A 25,575-nucleotide genomic window follows, 5' to 3' on the forward strand; every position below is an offset into this window, starting at 1 on the left:
TATCGTTTTCATCATTGGGGTTAGTTTTTTATGAAACACATACTAAGATCTATTGTATTTCAAAGTACATTTGTAATTAAATGTGATATTAGTAATTTATTTACATAAATATGAGAAAATTATGGATTTACAGTCAACTCGTCTCCCAGTCAACTCGTCTCCTTTTTGGTCATGTCGCCTGTAAGCAGATAACTGATAAAAGTTGCCTGGAGAACCAAGTCGGCCCTTTAAGAGGGGCCGCTTTGGAGAGGTTGTACTGTACTACAAAGAAACATAAGAAGCTGTATGTTTTAGAACGTTTAATTAAAATCATTAATTTTTCAAAAATAATTTACAAAAGTTAAACATTTTATATAGCACAAGAACACTTACTGGCTTCATATATATATATTTTTATAAATTACTGCAACCAAAGTAGGGTATATTTGTGAACATTTGTTGATAGCAAAAAAAAAAAAAAAAAAAAAAAAACTGGCATGTTTAATGACAAGAAGTCTTAGCTGTTTCCATCAATTTATCACAGCAAAGTAACTTTTGCCAGTTTACAACAGACAAGGCTAATGATTTCTTCCAAAAGCAGAAGATATTTTCACCGTCAGATGTTCCAGAAACACTTGTTGCATTTTCTGTCAGATGTCTGGCTACTGTATCCTCCCATTTTTAGTTGTCATATGTTCCCCAAACTTTTGTTAGGTTTACTTTATAATATGTCCTAAAGTCATTGGTATTAACTTTCCTGCTTACTGCCCCTGTTTCCTATTCCAGACTGTCCATAATTTTTTGTCTGATTTAATAACTGTATTACTATTATAAACTTGTCTCCCTGGTAAAATTGGTTTAAAACTTTCTTTTCATCATTGTTCATGTTCACTTCAATCCAAACCGATATTTACCATTTAACTTTCCATCGAAGTTCATGAAATTTTTTGATTTGGTAAAACTGGTTTTAAATTTCCTGTGTAAAAGAAAATTCAGCCTTGTATATATTCTCTCCTTCAATCCATACTGATTTAAATGCAGCACCTTCTGTCAATGTCCTACTTCACTAGCCCTGAAATATAATTAGAACTTTGACAGTTATTGATATTTCTGCATAAAAGAAATAAATGTTAACCAAACTGCGTTTCCTATTTTCTATCATGTAAAGGATTGTGTACTAACTAATTGAATTCAACTGCAATATAAGCAGATTCACTAACATGATTGTAACGTTGAAAAATTACTTATAATGTAGAGTCAAAAAATGTTTTGTTTTTTTTCCATGTAATTAAGAATACCTACAGAATTCTGAGAGACTGGTTGGTGCATGAGTCCATAGGGCGAGTGCAACAACATATCTGGAGAGATTTTGCAGATGTTTCACAAAAGAAAGGTATGCCATAGCAGTTTTTACTATTCTTTCAGCAAACAGTTTTTCATTGTTTTATTCATTTTTTTCTGTGAAACGTTTATGAATGAAGAAATGACAGATGTTAGCTTATTATTTTGAGATTTAAGCTCCATGATAGCATATATATGGTATACGAGATCAATATTGATTCATAAACAAAACGGTAATGTTTAGAATTTTTTTTTTTAAAAGCAGCATGCCTCCAGATTGTTCGACAACAAAATTTTTTTTTAGATACCTTGAAATAAATGCTATATTTCTTAAGGCTTTAAAACGTAATTACTGACAAACTTTCTGTTACGGAAACACTTGAGAATTTGCTGTTTTTACTACTTTTTACGATGAAAATTGAAAAGTGTTGTCTTTTGAAGTCATTAATCACTACTTCAGCTGTAGCGCTATTGGTTACGACGACGGGAAAATTCTTTATTGCCGCGGCGGTCCGGGGTTCGATTATTGACGCGGTCATCTTTTTTTCTTGATTTGGAACTTTTAACATATCTTAGAAACAAAAATTCATATTCTAATGTTCATAATATGATCAAACTTCAATTTGAAAGAAAGATCGTTTTTTAGCCAAATCTGGAGGCATGCTGCTTTAAGTTGACAACTGAAATCATTCAGTTATAACTACACTCCTTTTCCTGACAAAAGTAAACACTGAACTGACAACACTATTTTCTATTAATTTAAGAATAAGGATTAAAATTGGGAACTGTATTTTTTGGAAGCTTTGTAATATTTGGTCAGAAACATTCACTTGCAATGCACACTCGCAAGAATTTACTCATTAAATGATATTAAGCTGTAACTTCAATTTTATTTTTATTTATTTGGGTTTTACGGCGCACCAACACAGTATAGGTTATATGGCGCCAAACAGGACTACAAATTTTGGTTTCACATCTCATTTACATCGAAATAAAAACATGAGGTATGGAATCAAAATTTGTATACCTGCTGGAATCACAGAGTTACAGCAAAACCAAAGCACAAACAAGCAAAACAACCTTAAATAGAATATATTGTATGCAAAATACTTACTAACAGAAGATATCTGAAGATAGAAGACATATGCAAGGGCTGGCACCATTTCACATTTTCACGGGACCGACGTCTATCTCTAAGGTCTGAAAAAAAAAAAAAAAAAAGCCAAAACAGGAAAAGCTGCCAAAATAACTTTGGCTAGACTTTAGAATCTGTCCGTAGCTATTCTCGTTATTTGGGCATTCTTTTATTTATCGATATGGTAGCATATATTTTCCTCGCCAGGTTTAGAAAATGCGGGGGGTGTGGGGGGCAGCAGCCCCCCAATTATGAAATATACAAACTAAAAAAGCCTTACCTTTATTTAAACCATACAGGTACTGGATATTGCAAATTATGCAGATTTTACCTACGGACAGATTCTAAAAGTGCTCCATAACTTTATAATAGGAGGGTTTGCTTTAGTAAGGCTAGAATTCAGTAATACAGAAGGGAGTTAAAGAGAGCTTACAAGAAATATAAATCCGTCAACCTTGCCAGGAAATCTGAAAAAAAGAAAAGAAAAATCCTGCCTTTGGCTGTTCCTGGCAGGCCTTGAACCTGAAAGAAATAGAAAGCCTGCCCAATGTATGTTCCGTCCATGTAAAACACACATTAGTTGTCCTTAGGCAGGAAATATACCTGAAGCAAAGAAGAAATCCTCACAATCCCCGATTCCCATCTCTCGTAACTAAGGAAAAACTATTATCTAGCAACCCGCCGGCCCAGAATTGTAGACCAGTCGTCCCCACACGATTTCATCTTGCGGACATATTGTCACCGGAGCCCTCGATGGTCACGATAGCAGTCTTGATCAATGGTATAAGGGATCTGCCAGGCCTTGAAACCTACAAGAAAAATTCTGCCATCTGTATGTACATACAGTTGCTGTCATAGGCAGACCCTGAATGTGAAAAAGAGAAAATCCTGCCCATCTCATAAAGAGATTGTCCTAGGCAGGTCTTGATGCTGAAAGAAAATCCTGCCGACTGTATGCATGGACGGGAAATACAGTCAGTTGTCATTGGCAGGGTATGTACCTGAAAGAACAGCAAATACTCACAATCCCTGAATCCTATCTCACTTAATAGGAAAACCATCTTAATACTGCTGGCTCAGAATTGTAGACCAGTTACACTCTCATAAGACACCAGCTTGCGGTCAGATCAACAGTTAAGGGATCTGTGAGGCCTTGATAGCTGTAACAAAAAGCAACTCTGCCAATCCTCCTCCTTTGCAGTCTGGAAGATTGGCAGCAAAAACAATTGCTCACTCAACTCACTCCTGTATGAAAAAAGATCTTTAACCTTGCCATCTTTAAAGCAGTTTTATGAAATGTTTTAACCTTTACGTTTTAACTCAAAATAAAAATCCTTATAAAGAGTAATGATATCCGTTTAGAAAGAACAGCTTAGACTTAAATACAGTAAATGTGTAATTTAAAAGAATCAACAAAAAAGTTATGCCTGACATAAATGAAGAGTTAAGGAAAATGTGTAACACGAGATAAAAGAAAACAAAGAGGGCCATGATGGCACTATATCGCTCACCTGAGTTTAGTTGCTTGCTTGAAGATTTTTTTTAAAGTTTCCACTACATTAATATGGGGTAAAATAACCATACCTCCTAGTGGCAATGCTTTTTGATGAAACAGTAATTTGTACACTCTTCGTAAAGGGTCACCCAAGAAACATTTGTGTAAAATTATTTTAAAATTGGACCTGCTGTTTTTGACATTAATATTTTATATAAGTTTCAAATTTATACATACAGGGGGAAAATGGCCACGCACCCTGGCAGCCATGTTTTTTGATGAATTAAAACAATTTGAACAATCTTGGCAGCGGGTCACATAAGGACCATTTAATATTGGTATTTCATTTAATATGTTATATTATTTCAAAATTGGGCCAGCAGTTTCATGTAAGAAGACTTTTTAAAATTTCACTATATACATATAGGGAAAAGCAACCACACGCTCTGGCAGCCATGTTTTTGAGGAATCAATGATATGAACAATCTTGGTCGAGGAAAAGCAAAAGAAAATCAAAACTGACCAAAACTTGCTTACCTACTATATCCAATTTATAATCACAAACATTTGTCATTTTAAAATAACTACTTTTTCACTTAATTTTTGAATAAGCATGCAAAAATGACTAATTAATTGGCAACAACTCTAGAATTCTGATCTTTGCCTTGAAAAGAGTAAGAAAGAAAAAGATTTGAACTTGATACTGACAACTTCTAAATTATTTAGAAATAAACTTTTCCAAGCTTAAATACCACTAATAGATTTAGCTAGGCAGAATATGCAAATTATGTGAAAATTCAACACAGTTATATCCCTTATACAGGCTAAACAGTCTTAAAGACCTTCAAACTTAAACCCACTTAAAAGGCCTTGCCACTGTATTTTACAAATTAAACCCACTAAACTGTATTTTACAAATTAAACCCACTAAAACCTTGCAACTGTATGTTACAAATTAACCCACTAAAAGATCTTGCCACTGTATTTTACAAATTAAACCCACTTAAAGACCTTGTATCACTGTGTGTTACAAATTGAAGCAGACAATAGAAGTAACTCCTGTAACAAAAACTAGTCCTGCCACTGTTTTACAATATCACCAATTTACTACAGTCTGTCCATTGTTTTAAAAAGCAATTTTTGAATTTTGTTTTATGAAATAATTAATTCAACATTTACTCACTGTGTTTTACAAAATAATTTATTCAACTTTCACTCACAATGTTTTACCCTTTAATAATTCATTCAACATTCATCCATCATTTTTGCTCAGAATTAAATCATCACTCATTCACTGTGTTTCACAAAATCATTCACTGAACATTCATTTATGTTTTACAAGACAATTAAATAGTCTTTTGCCATTTATTCTTTGATCCTTTATACTTAAAATGTCAAACTTTACCTACACATTGCCATTAAAAAATAAATTGCTGACATTTTTGCTTTATTCTACCATGTCATCCCTATTTCTTGAAATTTAGTTTAAAAATATTCAAAAATACACGCACATGCAGCTGTTAAAAAAATTGCTGTACTCCGAAGTTTTCCACATTAGATAATTTTTAATTCAATGTTTTTTGTTCTTTCAGTACAAACCAAACACTACTGTAGACTAAAGTGATTATGACTAAGGAATTTAACCAAAAGCACATAAGAAAGGCAACAAAATTTGTTACTTCCTGTATCATAGGTTAAAAAATGCTACAGTAGGGAAAAATTCGATGGGCTGGTCGGAGCACAGAAAACAAAACAAAAAATGTTTAAAGCATGGCGTGGCCAAAACTGCCCTTAAGATATTGTGATATGGTAGTTTTCTGAAACCAGTTGCCATTATTTCTTTCCTTATCCTACCATATCCCTAACATAAGATTATTAAATGCAAGAAGTGGTAGTTTAATGTCAAGACCTGTAGGCAGTTGCTATTATTTGATAATTGATAAACTGACCCACTCTACCACAGTCTTAAAAACTAATACTCACATGATAAAATAATATAATACAATAATGAACAATGGTTAACACAGAAAACTGTATATTAAAATTATGTTATTCTTTAACTTGTCAGTAAACTTCATGTCGAGGATTTTCACTAAACTTAAATGGCTTAACTTGCTACATTATCATGTGCAAGCATATTGACATGGTAGTGTTGCATCCCTAAGACTGTCAAGTTTGACAGTGGCTAGAATAAAAAAAAGTAGTCTACATGTCCAAGGAGCTGCCAGTCTCTATATAAGCCAAAAAAGCCAAAATTTCTGGCAGTCTTTTTGCAGCAGTCTCGTCATCAGTCAAATGACTCGCAAAATTTCTTGCACTCGGCTCAAGCACACAAAATATACTTTATTTGCTGATATACAACTTACAAAAATAATTAATGACATTTATCCTATTTTCTACCATATCATTCCTATCTCTGTAATTTTGTCCAAAAATGAACGTGTCCAAAAGTGCCCTTACAATGTGCTGATATGGTAGTTTTCATAAAAACCAGTAGCCAGAATTAAAAACACTGTCTTATTCTACCATATCCCTAACAGCTAAGATAATTAAAAAAATATTAAGTACGCAAGAAATATGCAGAAGTGTTATTTTATTCATAACCATTAGCCAATTAGAAAATTACTTAAAATTGGCTTTAATGTTACCAGTACTACAGTCCTAAACTGAAGCAATAAAATTCAGCGTTCTCCCCAGCTAAAAGCTGTCTTAATTCTGGAAAAAATCTATGGAGTACACTAAAATTATATAAAAGCAGTGTTTAAAAAACATATGACCTGAGATGCAGCCCTCTCTTCATGATAGATTTTTTCCAAACTTAGTGAACAGTCTGGCTACAAATGTTGCACGCATACAATGATATGGCAGTACCTACTACCTTGTTAAGTGTTGAGGACTGACTTAAACACAATCATACAATGCACATTCACACAAACAGTGGCAGTAAAAACCTTACACTACCTTATCATCCCTATCTACTGAAATTTAGTCCAAAAATACATGGCCGAAAATGTCCTTAAAATGTGGTGATATGGTAATTTTCAGAAACCAATAGCCAGTTGTGATTTTTTTATTTTACTAAATGCAAGAAGTAATAGCTTTTCTTTCTAAACCTGTGGTTTGTTGCTCTTGGATTTTCACTAAACCAACCTGGCTACAAGTATTAACAAAATAAATGATAAGGTAGTATTGTAATTTTGAGGCAATAAACCATTGCAGACAAGCTTTCTTAATTCATTTAGTCTATTACATACAACTTACAATAGATTTAGTGTCTGCACACCTGAACAGAAGCTATATGATTAAAGCAGGGTTATAATCCCTATGCTAGTTGAAATGTATTGCCAACAAAAAAATTATAGATATGCTGTAACAACAATGGCTGATACCTTCCTCTCAGTTCCTGAAGATTACTGTGGCTGAAAATTATACATTGACACCTTTACTGTGCCTAACACCTTTCTTAAAATACAATTTTTTCTATTAATGTCATTTCAATTAACCAAATTTACTACAGCTTTACTCACTATGTAATGAAAATCACTTCAGAAATACAGTGAAAGATACAGTAGTTAAGCAATAACATTACTATAGGAGGAGAAACATCCTACATTACACCCTTTTTATGCCCCCCTCCCCCCCTCACCAAATCTTCCCCGCGGAACACAACACCAAGATTTATTACATCAGACAATCACTATCCTGTTCATCACATAAATACTTCCATCTTTTCACATCTGCCATGCTGAATCTATCCTATATTAGCTTAGATTTTTTTTTTTTTATTTAACTTTGTCAAACATAGGTAAATTTTGTACCATTTCATTTTTCTTCTAGTGATGCTTGTAGTTACTAAGATAAAAAATTTCTTGTCCTACAAATCAAAATCTTGCAATGTCAGCAAAAGAAATCTTTAGCAATCAGCATTAAATATGTTCCAAAACTAAGCAGAATCAAAAATATGCACTTTTTACTATATCACCCATAAGTATGTTTCTAAATCAAGCAAATTCTAAAATATCTATAAAATTAAGATAAAATTACTCTTACATGACCTAAATAACAAGTAGGTAGATCAACAGTTCCGGTTTGTTTCAACTGGATGAAAACTATATGAATTGAATTGTATTGAATAGATGCAAGAGTTCAAAACCTGATAATATGTGAATTGGTAGAGTTCTAATTTTTGCCCTTAAGAAAAGTTATGAAAACACTGTACAACATTTTACCCATAAAATGCTTGGCAAGATGACTGAACAAGAGGGCCATGATGGCCCTAGTTTGTTCACCAAACTAACACACCATAAACGTGTTTGACCTAGTGACCCACTTTTAAGCACCACATGACCCAGTTTCAAACTCATCCGAGTTTTCAAGGAGATAAACATTCTGACCAAGTTTCATAGACTGGAGCAAAAAATGCAGCCTGTAGTGTTTTTTCTACGATTTGCCCTAGTAACCTAGTTTTTTACCCAACTGGACCTATTCTTAACCTGTCCCAAATTTCATGGAGGCAAATAACCTGACCAATTTTCATTAAGATTGGACCAAAAATGTGGCCAGTGTACACAAGCATTTGCTTTAATTTGACCTTATGACCTAGTTTTTGACCCCAAATGCCCCAGATTAAAACTTGTCCACGAGTTCATATAAAGAAACATTCTGACAAAGTTTTGTGAAGATTGGAGCAAAAAAGTGGCTTCTGAAGTATAAACAAGCTTTTCCTTTGATTTTACTAAGTGAACTAGTTTTTTACCTTACATGACCCAGAGTCGAAATCATACAAGACTTTATAATAAACATTCTGACCAAGTTTTATAAAGACTGAATCAAAAATGTGGCCCCTAGAGTGTTAACAAGATTTTCCTTTGATCTGACCTAGTGCCCTAGTTTTTGACCCCATGACCCAGATTCAAACTTGGCCTAAAGGTCATCAAGATAAACATTTTGACCAACTTTCAGGAAGATAGGGTCATAAATATGGCCTCTTAAGAGTGTTAACAAGCTTTTCCTTTGATTTGACCAGGTGACCGTTTTTGACCCAACATGATCCAGATTAAAACTGGGCCTAAAAGGCCATCAAGATAAACATTCTGACCAAGTTTGAGGAAGAAAGGGTCATTAATATGGCCTCTAAGAGTGTTAACAAGCTTTTCCTTTCATTTGACTGGATGACCTAGTTTTTGACCCTGTATGACCCGGATTCAAACCTGACCTAGATTATCAAGACTGACATTCTGACTAATTCTCATGAGTTTCAGACTTAAAATGTGGTATCTAGTGTTAACAAAATTTTCCTTTGATCTGGCCTAATGACCTAGTTTTTGACCCAACACAATCTGGATTCAAACCTGACCTAGAAGTCATCCAGACAAACTAATTCTTATGAGTTTCAGACTTAAAATTTGGCATCTAGTGTTAACAACATTTTCCTTTGATCTGGCCTAATGACCTAGTTATTGACCCAACACCACCCGGATTCAAACCTGACCTAGAGGTCATCAAGACAAACATTCTGACTAATTCTTATGAGCTTCAGACTTAAAATGTGGCATCTAGAGTGTTAACAACATTTTCCTTTCATCTGGCCTAATGACTTAGTTTTTGACCCGACACAAACCAGATTCAAACTAGGCCTAGGACTTCTCAAGATAAACATTCTGACCAAGTTAGTCTCATGAATATAGGGTCTTAAATGTGGCCTCTGAGAGTTAACAAGCTTTTCCTTTGATCTGACCTGGTGACCTAGTTTTTGACACCAGATGACCCAGTATCAATATGTCCAAGATTTTATTGAGGATAACATTCTGATCAAGTTTCATTAAGATTGGGCAAAAATTGTGAACTCTATAGAGTGTTAACAGCAAACTGTTGACGACGGCCAACGGCGACAGAAGACGGACACAGAGCAACCACAAAAGCTCACCTTGAGCACTTCATGATCTGGTGAGCTAAAAATACCCACGGCATATTAAATTATTGACATGCATGTCTAAATGTTTGTAAGATGTATACCAAACTTTTTCCTGTTTGGTTTAGGGTCACATACAACTTAAGTCATATGGAGACTTTGATGTATACATATGTACCAAGTTTCATATTAATTGGATGTAAACTGTAGCAGAGTAAAGTACATTATTTAGTGAGACAAACAGATAGACTTTAGAAATTTATGCTCTAGATAAAAGAAACAAAACTGAATTTTCTGAATGAGCCATAACTCTGGAGATACAAGTCCAAACTGACTTGTTATATATAGTGAAAATCTAAATCAACTTAAAGACATTGTTACTGAATCTGCGACCTTAAACCAAAGCACTGGCATGACCTTCAAACAAATTTCATGCCTTACACATGAATAACATTGCCATTTATTGCAGATAAATGAACCAGTAGCCAATCTCTATATTTCCCTTATCTGCAGTTTTTTTTAAGTACTTTCTGAAGATGAACCACATCCTGGGCACTGGAAATTTTGTGACATTTGATAAAAAAAACAAGAGCAGGTGACTCACTTGAGTAATAAACTGTAACAGTGCAAACATGTTTGATCTAGTGATTTCATGGAGATAAATATTCTGACCAATTTTCATTAAGACTGGACCAAAAATGTTTTGTTTGTTTTGGGTTTAACGCCGTTTTTCAACAGTATTTCAGTCATGTAACGGCGGGCAGTTAACCTAACCAGTGTTCCTGGATTCTGTACCAGTACAATCCTGTTCTCCATAAGTAACTGCCAACTTCCCCACAAGAATCAGAGGTGGAGGACTAATGATTTCAGACACAATGTCGTTTATCAAATAGTCACGGAGAACATGCGCCCCGCCCAAGGATCAAACTCATGACCCCGCGATCCGTTGACCAACGCTCTTACCTACTGAGCTAAGGGGGCGGGTCAGGACCGAAAATGTGGCTTCTTTAGTGTAAAAACAAGCATTTTCTTTGATTTTACCTAGTGACCTAGTTTTTGTCCCCACATGACCCAGATTAGAATTCGTCCCAGATTTCATGAAAACAAACACGCTGACAAAGTTTCAGTGAAGATTGGAGCATAAAAGTAGCCTCTAGAGTGTAAACAAGCTTTTCCTTGATTTGACCTAATGACCTATGTTTTGACCCCATGTGACCCATCTTCGAAAGAATTCAAGACTTCATGATAATCAAAATTCTGACCAAGTTTTATGAAGATAAAATAAAAAATATGACCCCTAGAGTGTAAACAAGGCTTTCCTTTGATTTGACCGAGTGACCTGGTTTTTTGACCCCACATGACTCAGATTCAAACTTGAACTATGAGTCACCAAGTAAACTATTCTGACATATTCTCAAGACTTTCAACCTTAAACTGTGGACTCTGCATATTAACAAGATTTTTCCTTTGATCTGGCCTAGAGACCTAGTTTTTTAACACCATAAAACCCAGATTCAAACTTGGCTTAAAGATGTACTGGATACTGGTTCTAATAAAAAAAAAATTACTTAATGTATCTAATTTACTTAAAACTGTTTCAAATAATTCCAATCAAAAATTATAATAAAATGCTTTGTGACAGGCAAGGCAAAATTTGGTAAACTGAAGTGACCTTACAATGGAAAAATTGCCAATGTTGCCTGTTCTGATGAAGGCAGGGTAAAAGATAACTGGATATCTAGCAAAATCTGAACAGGCAATTTCTATGAGTTAACTTATTAGTAACAAAAAATTAGTTCTTGACCTTGGATGCCCTTATCTAAACAGGATCTTAAATATCATAAACTTCCCAATATTTAAACTAATGAATACTGACCTAGTTTTTTTACCTCAGATGACCCAGCTTTTATCACAGAGACAAAAGTCTTTACAATTTGAGTATCAACATTTTGAACTCCATTGCTTAGTCTTTATCATTATACTTTGCTAAATGAATGTATTTTACAAAATAATTTCTTAAACAGACATTGTAACAGCATTTTTCCTAGATTAATACTTTTACAGACATTGCCAAATACTTTAAAATACAATTCATTTAACTTTAATTCAATATGCCAATGTTTTAAAAGTAATTTATTCAATTTCATTCAATTGCCACCACTGCCACGTAACTGTATACATGTTGCCAAAGAAGACACTGATGGAACTACCATGCATAAATGTTTTGATACAGAATCTCTACCGAAGCAGTCTTGATCTTGTAACCTTACCAGTAATAGGGCTTCAATCAAATATATTTTTAACCAAACTTTCATATCTAATTGAAAACATTAACCAATAGAAATACTTAGCATTAGAAACCTTTGTCAAACGTGTACTGTAAAAGAAAAAAACAAGAGAGTCAAAATCACTATATATCCACTTCACAGCAAATTAATTTGATTAAAAAAAACAAAACTTAAGCGAATACTGAATTTTCAAATTTTGACAAATGTAACAAAGGGTCTTGACTAGCTGCTTATCAAAGTTTACACTTTTTAAATGTTGGACTGAGATCAAAGAACAAATTATGTAACTGCAAACACTGCCAACTTTTGCAATGTTGATAAATTCAAGGTCCACAACTCCTGAGAAACTAGTCCAACTTGGCTTATAAATGACCATGATATTGATTACAGAGCAAAATATAGTCTGTGTAAGTATGGTTGAGATATTATAAAGAAACATTAAATAATCTAGTAAGCTCAGACATTGTAAATTTTTTGCAATTTTTACTAATACAAAGGAAGTAACTGGAGACACTGGTCCAAACTGACTACCCTGAGTTTTATAGAGATATATATTCTGTATAAATATGGTTTACTTCCAAAAACAAATACTCAGCAACTAAGATGATCTATCTGAATGAAAATTTTGCCCAGATTTTATGCCATTAAACATTCTGTCAAAGTTTGAAGAATACTGCATCAGAACTGCTCAAGTATAGGAACAACTTTTGTCACCCGAGATGATTCTTAAATAACTAGAGATGCTTTTGAGAAAAGCGCATGTCTCCCACAACTGCCCCTATAAAAAATGTTAGTTTCTATAGATGTTTCAGACGAGTGGATCCAATTAAATGGTCTAGATGAGTGGATCCAATCAGTAATTCAAGGGCCATAAATCAAAAGTGCCTGGGCGGATTTGGCTAGTTATCGAACTTGGGTAAGGTCTTATGGCCAAACACATTTTGTTCAAGTTTGGTGAAGATTGGATGAGAAATGTTTGACTTAGAGAGCGGACAAGAGTAAACAGACGGATTTTTTCGGTAATTCAAGGGCCGTAACTCTAAAATGCCTGGACCGATTTGGCTAGTTATCGAACTTGGCCGAGGTCTCATGGTCAAACACATTTTGTTCAAGTTTGGTGAAGATCGGATGAGAAATGTTTAAGAGTGCGGACATGAGTAAAAAGGCCAATTTTTCGATAATTCAAGGGCCGTAACTCCAAAATGCCTGGACCGATTTGGCTAGTTATCGAATTTGGCCGAGGTCTTATGGTCAAACACATTTTGTTCAAGTTTGGTGAAAATCGGATGAGAAATATTCGACTTAGAGTGCGAACAAGCATTGTGACAGACACACAGACTGGAGTAAATCAATATGTCTCCCACACCACTGTGTGGTGGGAGACATAATAACAAAGAATGTCCCATGGTTTCTGGACTTGGTTTGGAATAATTTGCACAAATTTATAAAATGTTTTAGGTAATGTTCAAATGTTCCTTTTTGGAATACGGATATCCCTACTGAATCTTTGACCCAATTTTGAAATTAATATTTTATTAAATTTCCCAGCTACTTTTATTATGTGAGAACAACCTTTTTGATGCAGATTAAAAAAACATCAAACTTTATTTTGTAGATTTTCTTAATGAAAGACAAAAAGTATACAAGCTGAGTTTCTTTGCAATGGCAAAATTATTACCTTATAGTTTGAAAATTGTTTAAATACAAAGTTATTGCAAAATATTTAAAGGACTGAAAGACATGGATCAAGAAGGAACAGAAACAGAGCTGACTGGAGTGTCAGAACAATGGAAGAGCTGACTGACTGGAATATACAGCCACCTAGAATGATAGAGGTGGCCTATTGGAATATAAAGCCAAAGATAATGTTTGGGAGGTGTCTGAGTGGAATATATAGTAAATAGAATGATAGGGAGAATCTGAAAGTGGCAGCTGAATGGAATATACAGTAACTAGAATGGTAGGGAGAATCAGCATTGGCTAGCTGGCTGCATGCAACATACAAACCTGGTAGCTCAATGAAAGTGGCAGCTGAATGGAATATACAGTAACTAGAATGATAGGGAGAATCAGCATTGGCTAACTGGCTGCATGCAACATACAATACCTGGTAGCACAATGAAAGAGGCAGCTGAATGGAATATACAGTAAATAGTATGATAGGGAGAATCAGTATTGGCTAACTGGCTGCATGCAACATACAATCCTGGTAGCACAATGAAAGTGGCAGCTGAATGGAATACACAGTAAATAGAATGATAGGGAGAATCAGCATAGGCTAGCTGGCTGCATGGCGCAAACAACACCTGGTAGCACAATGAAAGTGGCAGCTGAATGGAATACACAGTAAATAGAATGATAGGGAGAATCAGTATTGGCTAACTGGCTGCACGCAACATACAAACCTGGTAGCACAATGAAAGTGGCAGCTGAATGGAATATACTATAAATAGAATGATAGGGAGAATCAGTATTGGCTAGCTGGCTGCATGCAACATACAAAGCTGGAAGCACAATGAAAGTGAGAGGCAGCTGAATGGAATATACAGTAAATAGAATGATAGGGAGAATCAGTATTGGCTAACTGGCTGCATGCAACATACAAACCTGGTAGCACAATGAAAGTGGCAGCTGAATGGAATACACAGTAAATAGAATGATAGGGAGAATCAGCATTGGCTAGCTGGCTGCATGTAGCAAACAACACCTGGTAGCACAATGAAAGTGGCAGCTGAATGGAATATACAGTAAATAGAATGATAGGGAGAATCAGTATTGGCTAACTGGCTGCATACAACATACAATACCTGCTAGCTCAATAAGTGAGAGGCAGCTGAATGGAATATATAGTAAATAGAATGATAGGGAGAATCAGTATTGGCTAACTGGCTTCATGCAACATACAATACCTGGTAGCACAATGAAAGAGGCAGCTGAATGGAATATACAGTAAATAGAAAGATAGGGAGAATCAGCATTGGCTAACTGGCTGCATGCAACATACAATACCTGCTAGCTCAATGAAAGTGAGAGGCAGCTGAATGGAATACACAGTAACTAGAATGATAGGGAGAATCAGTATTGGCTAACTGGCTGCATGCAACAAACAATACCTGATAGCTCAATGAAAGTGAGAGGCAGCTGAATGGAATATACAGTAAATAGAAAGATAGGGAGAATCAGCATTGGCTAACTGGCTGCATGCAACATACAATACCTGCTAGCTCAATGAAGGAGAGGCAGCTGAATGGAATATACAGTAACTAGAATGATAGGGAGAATCAGTATTGGCTAACTGGCTGCATGCAACATACAATACCTGCTAGCTCAATGAAAGTGAGAGGCAGCTGAATGGAATACACAGTAAATAGAATGATAGGGAGAATTAGCATTGGCTAACTGGCTGCATGCAACATACAAACCTGCTAGCTCAATGAAAGTGGCAGCTGAATGGAATATACAGTAAATAGAATGATAGGGAGAATCAGCATTTGCTAGCTGGCTGCATGTAGCAAACAACACCAGGTAGCACAATGAAAGTGGCAGCTGAATGGAATATACAGTAAATAGAATGATAAGGAGAATCAGCATTGGCTAGCTTGTTGCATGTAACAAACAAACCTGGTAGCACATTGAAAGTGGCAGCTGAATAGAATACACAGTAACTAGAATGATAGGGATAATCAGCATTGGCTAACTGGCTGCATGCAACATACAAACCTGGTAGCTCAATGAAAGTGAGAGGCAGCTGAATGGAATACTAGTATACAGTAAATAGAATGATAGGGAGAATTAGCATTGGCTAACTGGCTGCATGCAACATGCAATACCTGCTAGCTCAATGAAAATGAGAGGCAGCTGAATGGAATATACAGTAAATAGAATGATAGGGAGAATCAGCATTGGCTAACTGGCTGCATGCAACATACAAACCTGGTAGCGCAATGAAAGTGAGAGGCAACTGAATGGAATACACAGTAAATAGAATGATAGGGAGAATGATAGGGAGAATCAGCATTGGCTAGCTGGCTGCATGCAACATACAATACCTGCTAGCTCAATGAAAGAGGCAGCTGAATGGAATATACAGTAAATAGAATGATAGGGAGAATTAGCATTGGCTAACTGGCTGCATGCAACATACAAACCTGGTAGCTCAATGAAAGTGGCAGCTGAATGGAATATACAGTAAATAGAATGATAGGGAGAATTAGCATTGGCTAACTGGCTGCATGCAACATACAATACCTGGTAGCTCAATGAAAGTGAGAGGCAGCTGATTGGAATACACCGTAAATAGAATGATAGGGAGAATTAGCATTGACTAACTGGCTGCATGCAACATACAGTACCTGCTAGCTCTTTGAAAGTGAGAGGCAGCTGAATGGAATATACAGTAAATAGAATGATAGGGAGAATCAGCATTGGCTAACTGACTGCATGCAACATACAAACCTGGAAGCTCAATGAAAGTGAGAGGCAGCTGAATGGAATACACAGTAAATAGAATGATAGGGAGAATTACCATTGACTAACTGGCTGCATGCAACATACAATACCTGCTAGCTCAATGAAAGTGAGAGGCAGCTGAATGGAATATACAGTAAATAGAATGATAGGGAGAATCAGCATTGGCTAACTGGCTGCATGCAACATACAAACCTGCTAGCTCAATGAAAGTGGCAGCTGAATGGAATATACAGTAAATAGAATGATAGGGAGAATCAGCATTGGCTAACTGGCTACATGCAACATACAAACCTGGTAGCACAATGAAAGTGGCAGCTGAATGGAATATACAGTAACTAGAATGATAGGGAGAATCAGCATTGGCTAACTGGCTGCATGTAACATACAAACCTGCTAGCTCAATTAAAGTGAGAGGCAGCTAAATGGAATATACAGTAACTAGAATGATTGGGAGAATCAGCATTGGCTAGCTGGCTGCACGCAACATACAATACCTGCTAGCTCAATGAAAGAGGCAGCTGAATGGAATATACAGTAACTAGAATGATTGGGAGAATCAGCATTGGCTAGCTGGCTGCATGCAACATACAATACCTGCTAGCTCAATGAAAGAGGCAGCTGAATGGAATATACAGTAACTAGAATGATAGGGAGAATCAGTATTGGCTAACTGGCTGCATGTAACATACACACCTGGTAGCACAATGAAATTGGCAGCTGAATGGAATATACAGTAAATAGAATGATAGGGAGAATCAGTATTGGCTAACTGGCTGCATGCAACATACAGTACCTGCTAGCTCAATGAAAGTGAGAGGCAGCTGAATGGAATATACAGTAAATAGAATGATAGGGAGAATCAGCATTGGCAAACTGGCTGCATGCAACATACAAACCTGCTAGCTCAATGAAAGTGAGAGGCAGCTGAATGGAATACACAGTAAATAGAATGATAGGGAGAATCAGCATTGGCAAACTGGCTGCATGCAACATACAAACCTGCTAGCTCAATGAAAGTGAGAGGCAGCTGAATGGAATACACAGTAAATAGAATGATAGGGAGAATCAGTATTGGCTAACTGGCTGCATGCAACATACAAACCTGGTAGCACAATGAAAAAGGCAGCTGAATGGAATATACAGTAAATAGAATGATAGGGAGAATCAGTATTGGCTAACTGGCTGCATGCAACATACAAACCTGGTAGCACAATGAAAGTGGCAGCTGAATGGAATACACAGTAAATAGAATGATAGAGAGAATCAGGATTGGCTAACTGGCTGCATGCAATATACAATACCTGCTAGCTCAATGAAAGTGGCAGTTGAATGGTATATACAGTAAATAGAATGATAGGGAGAATCAGCATTGGCTAGCTGGCTGCATGCAACATACAATACCTGATAGCTCAATGAAAGTGAGAGGCAGCTGAATGGAATACACAGTAAATAGAATGACAGGGAAAATCAGCATTGGCTAACTGGCTGCATGCAACATACACACCTGGTAGCACAATGAAATTGGCAGCTGAATGGAATATACAGTAAATAGAATGATAGGGAGAATCAGTATTGGCTAACTGGCTGCATGCAACATACAGTACCTGCTAGCTCAATGAAAGTGAGAGGCAGCTGAATGGAATATACAGTAAATAGAATGATAGGGAGAATCAGCATTGGCAAACTGGCTGCATGCAACATACAAACCTGCTAGCTCAATGAAAGTGAGAGGCAGCTGAATGGAATACACAGTAAATAGAATGATAGGGAGAATCAGCATTGGCAAACTGGCTGCATGCAACATACAAACCTGCTAGCTCAATGAAAGTGAGAGGCAGCTGAATGGAATACACAGTAAATAGAATGATAGGGAGAATCAGTATTGGCTAACTGGCTGCATGCAACATACAAACCTGGTAGCACAATGAAAGAGGCAGCTGAATGGAATATACAGTAAATAGAATGATAGGGAGAATCAGTATTGGCTAACTGGCTGCATGCAACATACAAACCTGGTAGCACAATGAAAGTGGCAGCTGAATGGAATACACAGTAAATAGAATGATAGAGAGAATCAGGATTGGCTAACTGGCTGCATGCAATATACAATACCTGCTAGCTCAATGAAAGTGGCAGTTGAATGGTATATACAGTAAATAGAATGATAGGGAGAATCAGCATTGGCTAGCTGGCTGCATGCAACATACAATACCTGATAGATCAATGAAAGTGAGAGGCAGCTGAATGGAATACACAGTAAATAGAATGACAGGGAAAATCAGCATTGGCTAACTGGCTGCATGCAACATACAAACCTGGTAGCACAATGAAAGTGGCAGCTGAATGGAATATACAGTAAATAGAATGATAGGGAGAATCAGCATTGGCTAACTGGCGGCATGCAACAAACAATACCTGCTAGCACAATGAAAGTGGCAGCTGAATGGAATATACATTAACTAGGATGATAGGGAGAATCAGCATTGGCTAGCTTGCTGCATGCAACATACAAACCTGGTAGCACAATGAAAGTGGTAACTGAATGGAATACACAGTAAATAGAATGATAGGGAGAATCAGCATTGGCTAGCTGGCTGCATGCAACATACAAACCTGGTAGCACAATGAAAGTGGTAACTGAATGGAATACACAGTAAATAGAATGATAGGGAGAATCAGCATTGGCTAACTGGCTGCATGCATCATACAATACCTGCTAGCTCAATGAAAGTGAGAGGCAGCTGAATGGAATATACAGTAAATAGAATGATAGGGAGAATTAGCATTGGCTAACTGGCTGCAAGCAACATACAAACCTTCTAGCTCAATGAAAGTGACAGCTGAATGGAATATACAGTAAACAGAATGATAGGGAGAATTAGCATTGGCTAACTGGCTGCATGCAACATACAATACCTCCTAGCTCAATGAAAGTGAGAGGCAGCTGAATGAAATACACAGTAAATAGAATGATAGGGAGGATTAGCATTGGCTAACTGGCTGCATGCAACATACAAACCTGGTAGCACAATGAAAGTGGCAGCTGAATGGAATATACAGTAACTAGAATGGTAGGGAGAATCAGCATTGGCTAGCTGGCTGCATGCAACATACAAACCTGGTAGCTCAATGAAAGTGGCAGCTGAATGGAATATACAGTAAATAGAATGATAGGGAGAATCAGCATTGGCTAACTGGCGGCATGCAACAAACAATACCTGCTAGCACAATGGAAGTGGCAGCTGAATGGAATATACATTAACTAGAATGATAGGGAGAATCAGCATTGGCTAGCTTGCTGCATGCAACATACAAACCTGGTAGCACAATGAAAGTGGTAACTGAATGGAATACACAGTAAATAGAATGATAGGGAGAATCAGCATTGGCTAGCTGGCTGCATGCAACATACAAACCTGGTAGCACAATGAAAGTGGCAACTGAATGGAATATACAGTAAATAGAATGATAGGGAGAATCAGCATTGGCTAACTGGCTGCATGCAACATACAATACCTGCTAGCTCAATGAAAGTGAGAGGCAGCTGAATGGAATATACAGTAAATAGAATGATAGGGAGAATTAGCATTGGCTAACTGGCTGCATGCAACATACAATACCTGCTAGCTCAATGAAAGTGAGAGGCAGCTGAATGGAATATACAGTAAATAGAATGATAGGGAGAATTAGCATTGGCTAACTGGCTGCAAGCAACATACAAACCTGGTAGCACAATGAAAGTGGCAGCTGAATGGAATATACAGTAACTAGAATGGTAGGGAGAATCAGCATTGGCTAGCTGGCTGCATGCAACATACAAACCTGGTAGCTCAATGAAAGTGGCAGCTGAATGGAATATACAGTAACTAGAATGATAGGGAGAATCAGCATTGGCTAACTGGCTGCATGCAACATACAATACCTGCTAGCTCAATGAAAGAGGCAGCTAAATGGAATATACAGTAAATAGAATGATAGGGAGAATCAGCATTGGCTAACTGGCTGCATGCAACATACAAACCTGGTAGCACAATGAAAGTGAGAGGCAGCTGAATGGAATATACAGTAAATAGAATGATAGGGAGAATCAGTATTGGCTAACTGGCTGCATGCAACATACAATACCTGCTAGCTCAATGAAAGAGGCAGCTGAATGGAATATACAGTAACTAGAATGATAGGGAGAATCAGCATTGGCTAACTGGCTGCATGCAACATACAATACCTGCTAGCTCAATGAAAGAGAGGCAGCTGAATGGAATATACAGTAACTAGAATGATAGGGAGAATCAGTATTGGCTAACTGGCTGCATGCAACATACAATACCTGCTAGCTCAATGAAAGAGGCAGCTGAATGGAATACACAGTAAATAGAATGATAGGGAGAATCAGCATTGACTCCTTTGACCCCTAGTTGTGAAGTTGACCTTGAGCCAGTAAGGCTGACTCATGAGTCCTGCACATCGCCTTGATGAGGTGATCATTTGACCCAAGTTCGATGAAAATCCTTCAAGGGGTTTAGGAGATACAGAGCAGACATAAAATGGAAGGCTTAAACCTTTGACCTTGAGTTGTGAACTTGACCTTTGGCTGACATGGCTGACTCAAAAGTTCTGCACATCGTCTTGATAAGGTGATCATTTGACCCAAGTTTCATGAAAATCCTTTAAGGGGTTTAGGAGATATAAAGCGGACACAAAATGGAAGACTCAAAACCTTTGATCCCAAGTTGTGACCTTGACCTTGAGCTGACATGGCTGACTCATGAGTTCTACACATCATCTTGATGAGGAGATCATTTGACCAAAGTTTTATAAAATTTCTTTAAGGGGTTTAGGAAATATAGAGCAGACACCAAATGGAAGGCTCAAACCTTTGACCTAGAGTTGTGACCTTGACCTGGAGTTGTGACCTTGACCTTTAGCTGACATGGCTGACTTATGAGTTCTGCACATTGTCTTGATGTGATCATTTGACCCATGTTTCATGAAAATCCTTCAAGGGGTTTAGGAGATATGGAGCGGACATGAAAGTGTTATGGACAGACAGATGGAAGGACAGATGGACGGAGACCATTCCTATACACCCCACCACTCATGGTGGGGGATTGAAAACTGCAAAATGAACCAAACTGTAAATGGAGTAGATATTTTCTGATATATTGTTTGAGATTTTAAATATGCACTAAAATGTTTTTTCGTGAGCTCATATCCCCTAAGCCTACACTATGTTTGAGGAGCTTGTAAAACCTTTCAAGTATTTTTTTTGAAGCCAGTCCAGCAACAAAGGGACATTCATTCCATAATTTAGACTGCTCTTGAAAAAAGTGCTTATTTCTCCATACAGCTTCGTTTGAATAGTAGAGAGAATTAGATATTTAAGAGAATTTGTACTGAATGACCTTGAACTGACATGACTGAAAGTTACACCTTATATATTGTCTTACTATGGCAAAAATATAATGTCAAGTATTGAAGTAATTTGAAAAAGCCTTTCGTGAGTTAAGGATAAAGAGTCGGCATGAAAACTTGCTGCTTATGTGACCTTTAAGCTCACCATACAACCTTGATCTGCAATAACAAAGTAACATTTTGTAAATTTTATTATGGCAAACATTTTTGCCAAGTTTTTTCAAAAATTCAGTAGGAGTTAGATAATTTATGGAGCCATTCTGTAACCTTGCCTACATGAAATCTGATCTAACCATATGACCTTGACCTTTCATGTCTAAAAGCTACACTTGGTATATTGTGATTTTTGCAAAGTCATTTCAAAATCCTTTCAGAGGTAAAAGATATAGTGCCAGCATGTAAACTTCTCTGACCTTTGATCTCACCATACAACCTTAACAGGACCAGACTGAAAAATATATTTTGTAAATTTAAATATCTTTATTTTGGCAAACATTTGTGCCAACTTCATTCAAGTTCCTCAAACAGAAGAGAAGACACAGAATATATATAAAATACTACCTGAACTTTGATTGTATGACCTCTACCTTCAATTGACATGATGAAGTTGCATTCTATACATCTTACTTTGAGAAAAATGTATGTCAACTTCATTGAAATCCTTCAAACAGGTAAAAAGATACAGTATTGCCTATTTGGCATAAATTTTGTTCTCATCATGTGACCTTGACCTTTAACTGACATGGCTGAAAAAACTTGCATTTTGCACAACATAATTTGTCAAACCTTTGCTTAAACTTCAATCCCTTAAACCACACATAAAATACAGAGTATTTAAAAACACTGTAAATATGTGAAAAGAAAACCTATTGTTTGGGTTTTTTTACAAACAATTGTCTACACATGGTTCTGTTTGCTAAGGAAGAAATGCTGTATCAAAACTTTCCTGCAACAAAAATTGTGCATGACAATCATAAAAATGAATATCTACATACTTGGAAAACCTTTTCAAGACTGAACTTGTCAAAGATATGTATTTTGTACAATTTGAATTCATATTCTTTTAATCATTGTTTGTTAGCTTGTATTGAAGTTAACCCATCTTACAAAATCAAAAACAAGCTGAAATGTCTGAGAAAGAAATCCTAAAATGGATCCTAAGTTGCGCAGTAGAAAAAATATGCACTTCTAACATATTATCCCTAACTATGAAAATTAGAACAGACTGAAAACTGAAGGAGTTGAATACACACATTAAAAATGACAGTTTATTATGTCAAAGTCCAGTATAATAAAAATAAAATTACCTCCTAAAATATTGTGTTGCGTGGACATAAATTTAACCTAAGAATCATGCTCTTGTATACTGGACATACATTTAACCTAAAGAATTTGTTACTGTCTTTTACATCAAGTTAACCTATAGACCATGCCACTGTGTCATGAACACAAATTTTAACAGAACCTGCCACTATGTAAATTTAACTTAAAAACATTGTTTCTTGGGCATTAATTAAACCTAATGCCTTGCCACTGTCTTAAACATCAACTTAACCTAAAACCCATGCCATTGTACCTTGGGCACTAATTAAACCCAAATGCCTTGCCACCATCTTAAACAACATTTTAACCTAAAATCATGTCATTGTATCTCGGGCATTAATTAAGCCTAAATGCCTTGCCACCACCTTAAACAACATTTTAACCTAAAATCATGCCACTGTATCTTGGGCATTAATTAAACCTAAATGACTTGTCACCATTTTAAACATCAATTTAACCTAAAAACCATGCTATTTTATATTTAGCATTAATTAAACCTAAATGCCTTGCCACCATCTTAAACATCAATTTAACCTAAAAACCTGCCAAACCCAAGTGACTGCATTTGTCGGGCCCTTAAGTGTGTTTCCCTTGTTTCTGTCTTCTGCAAAGGCATTGAGTACATGCATTTTAGGTTCTTAAGTATTGCATTTTTTATATATATATATAATTATATACAAGAGCATTTTTGTGTTTTACATTACATGCCTTCTGTTGCCTTTGCGTATGTTAGGGTTTCACCTGGTGGGGATAACTTTTATTTACACTGTCTTGTGACTTTGGAACATGGTGGGGGTAAGAGTGAGGTTAGGTACACCATAAACCAGTTTAACCCCCCAGTGGTGGTTTTGCCACTGACCGTTCCAAGGCGGTGCCCTACTGTGTTCCTGTGTTTGTTTTGTCCTTGTATGTTTATGTGTATGTGTGGTGTGCGTGTGTTGATCGTGTGTGCCTTTGGGGAGGCTACGTTTTTGGAACGTGGCTTTCCTTGTTGGATATTCTTCCTTGTTTTTACACATCAATTTAAGCTGAAGACATTACCACATTGCCATGGACATAAATTTAACCTAGAGATACTGCACTGTATCTATCAATTTAACCTGAAACCCCACCACTGTGTTTTATGTATTGTTAACCTAAATACATTTTCACTGTGTCTTATTATTCTATCTAAGATCATGCAGGGACATTATTTAATCTAAAGACCTTGAGACTGTTTCTTTAACATCAATTTAACCTAAATACCATGCCACTGTTGTCTTAGTTAACCTACAGATCATGTAGCAGTATCTTAGTTATTAATTTAACCTGATTTTTGTCCAAACTTCATCTCCACCATTATTCAACCTAGACCTTGCCACTGTGTCTTTAACATTAAATTAACTTTAACACCCTGCCACTGTTGTCTTATATTTAACCTAAAAACCATGATGAGTATCATGCATATCAATTCAACCTAAAGACCTTGCCTATAAATCACAGACTTTAAGAATCTGAAGATCTTGCCCCTGTGTCTTTAATTTTACCTAAAAACATGGACATTAATTTAACCTAACAATCTCTCAAATGTTCCATTAATATAATCTAAAGACATTGGTTTTGATTTAGACACATTATTAACCTTACATGCTAATCTCTATAAATTCCACTTGCACTTTGACAGTACACCTAAAAGTTTGCCACTTGTCATTAATTTTACCTAATACGAACAGTGCAGACATTATTTAGACTAAGCAGCTGATCTTGGCCCTGCACTGTCACAAAGGCAGAATCATTTCCGCAACAGCTAAGTTTTAAACCAACGGACATGACTACTCAATTTCTGATAAATTTAACCTTGTGACTTGCCACTGTCTTGGACATTGATTCAACCTAAAAGCTTTGCCACTCTTGTCATTGATTTTACCTTATGACCTTGCCACTGTGTCTTATACATTAGTTTTAGTAAAGATCCTGCTACTGTATAAATTTAACCAGACTTGCCGCTGTTTCTCTGACATAAATTTAACCAACCCTGCTGCTGTGTTGGAGACATCAATTTAACCTGAAGACCATACGCTTTGTCTTTACCATCAATTTAAGCTAAAAACTTTGCCATTGTGTTTTACACATCAGCTTAAACTAAAGACCCTGTCACTTTTCCTTGGACATTAATGTAACCTAAAGACTTGCTCCCATGCCATTACCTCTGTATCTTGGACATTAATTTAACAGGGATGTT

At 36.3% G+C, this 25,575-nt stretch overlaps 1 long non-coding RNA gene across 1 annotated transcript in view; it reads right to left on the bottom strand.

Moving 5' to 3' along the window:
* Positions 1 to 284: 284 nt before the first annotated feature.
* LOC128557017 (uncharacterized) overlaps positions 285 to 25,575 on the bottom strand; it is a 46,586-nt gene continuing 21,295 nt past the window's right edge. The window contains exons 2-3 of the long non-coding RNA XR_008370985.1: positions 2,435 to 2,520; positions 285 to 1,051 (exon numbers count right to left, since the gene is read on the bottom strand). This is a non-coding gene — a long non-coding RNA (uncharacterized LOC128557017). The remainder of the gene's footprint in view (positions 1,052 to 2,434; positions 2,521 to 25,575) is intronic.

This window comes from Mercenaria mercenaria, chromosome 1 (assembly GCF_021730395.1).
Source record: "Mercenaria mercenaria strain notata chromosome 1, MADL_Memer_1, whole genome shotgun sequence".
Taxonomy (NCBI): domain Eukaryota; kingdom Metazoa; phylum Mollusca; class Bivalvia; order Venerida; family Veneridae; genus Mercenaria; species Mercenaria mercenaria.